This window comes from Marmota flaviventris, chromosome X (assembly GCF_047511675.1).
Source record: "Marmota flaviventris isolate mMarFla1 chromosome X, mMarFla1.hap1, whole genome shotgun sequence".
In the NCBI taxonomy this organism is placed as follows: Eukaryota; Metazoa; Chordata; class Mammalia; order Rodentia; family Sciuridae; genus Marmota; species Marmota flaviventris.
In genome coordinates this window covers 3,663,407-3,665,381 of record NC_092518.1, presented here as the reverse complement: position 1 = coordinate 3,665,381, position 1,975 = coordinate 3,663,407, and the positions used below count along the sequence as shown (strand labels likewise).

The 1,975-nt window shown below is 39.5% G+C and overlaps 1 non-coding gene across 1 annotated transcript; it reads left to right on the top strand.

The window, feature by feature from the left end:
- Nucleotides 1-1,216: 1,216 nt before the first annotated feature.
- Trnaa-ggc (transfer RNA alanine (anticodon GGC)) lies at nucleotides 1,217-1,289 on the top strand. Its single transcript has one exon. It is a non-coding gene; the product is annotated as a tRNA-Ala (tRNA).
- The last annotated feature ends 686 nt before the right edge of the window (nucleotides 1,290-1,975 follow it).

Here is a 1,975-nt window from a genome sequence, read left to right as displayed (position 1 = left end):
TAAGAACCAACTTTTTGTTCTGTCAATTGTTTCTTTTGTTTCAATTTCATTGATTTCAGCTCTGATTTTAATTATTCCCCGTCTTCTACTGCATTTGGTGTTGATTTGTTATTATCCCAGACATTTCTTCACGACAGTCAATATTGCCTTCCCTGGTGTAGACACAATTCTGAATTGTACGGCCATAAAATGAGCTTGTCCTGTTGTAGCTTGACGTAAATGTTGACCACACAGTACCTGTCTTCGGTGTCACTCCTCATTTGCAGAACACAATATTTTGCCCTTCACCAAGAGTGCTGCATGTGTTGCTAGTATGTCCTCTTAGTTTCTAACTAGGATTGCATGGTAGGGGCATGTCACTTTCTTTACTCACCATCCAGGTGATGGACACGTCAATTATCTTGATTTTGTCCTGTTACAACTTAAGTTTCTCTCTATTTTATGGTCAAGTATTTTCGTGGAGGGCTCCAGGCACGTCCTTTGGGTCTACACTAGGGAGTGGAATTTCTGGGTATTTGGCAAGCAGGTGTTTAATGATCTCAGTGACCGCTGAATGATTTCCCAGCATGAAATGTTCTGCAATCCCTCCAGCCATGCATGAGGTATCACTTGCCATCGCCGGCTATTATTTTAGCTGTTCTAAGTATGTCCTGGGGTCTCACTGCAATTTCACATTTCCCTAATGAGTACCGTTGAGCACCTTTGCCCGTGTTAATAGCAATTTGGACATACGCTTTCATGAGTTGTCTGATGGATTTTTTTCCCCCCTGAATCAGGGCCACTCAACCACTGAGCCAGGGTCTCACTAAATTGCCAAGGCTGGCCTCGAACTTGCGATCCTCCTGCCTTAGTCGCCCTGGTCACTGGGATGACAGGTGTGCACCAGCTTGATGTAAATTGTGGACCATTGAAAAAAAACTCAGCCCATCTAAAATCTGTTGTCTTTTAGTTAGTTTGCAACTTTGTTACAAAGGTCTTTCGTTTGGTGTATAAATTGTGCCTCTTTTCTCACAGTGTAAGATTTTTTTTTTTTTCACATTAATTGTAGCTTCTGAAGGAAGTGCTTTGCATTTCAGGAGTCTAATTTTTTATCGGTTATTCATTAATATGATTCATGAAATAGAACCGTTATCATCCTGACTGAGCAATTATTACTAATGCTGAGGTCAACAACACACATGCCTATATCTTTCCAGAAACTACATTGTTTGGGGGCTGGGGCTGTAGCTCAGTGGTAGAGTGCTTGCCTGGCATGCATGAGGCCCTGGGTTCGATCCCCAGCACCACATGCAAATAAGCAAATAAAATCAAGGCATTCTGCCCATCTACAACTACCAAAATAATAATAATAAAAGAAACTACATCGTTTTAGCACTTGCATTTTTTTTTGTTATATTTCAAAGTCGTTATTATGTACTAGGGTCAGGATTTACCTTTTCCCATATGGGCCTCTAGTTTCTATAGCATAATTGTTGGAGAGACCTTGCAATCCCCATCGATTTTCTTGTGCTTTTGAGAAAACATGAAGTAATCATACACGACTATTTCTGTTTCTGCACTAGCTATTCCATGGCTTTGATACAGTATTGATCTTTAAGTTAATTCTTCTCTTTGCTACTGAAGCTTTGTAAGTGGTGAAATCAGATTATCTAAATGCTTAAAATTTATTTTTTTTTCAAATTTCAGGGAACCTGATTTGATCTTATTTATTGGTTCTTTTTAGTTATACATGACAGTAGAATCCACGTTGACATAAGTGTACAAGTTGGAATATAGCGCATATCTCATTCTAGTTAGGACCCTTTTCCTGAGACGTACATGATGGTGGGATTCACTGTGGAAGACTTCAACTTTACGGTCTATCTTCATCACCTTGAATGTTTCCTCTTGAGGGAAGTATTTCCTTTGCACGATTCAGTATAAATTTGAGCTTCTGTCTGTCCATTTTAAAAAGAAACGCAGGAATGTGTGTTGG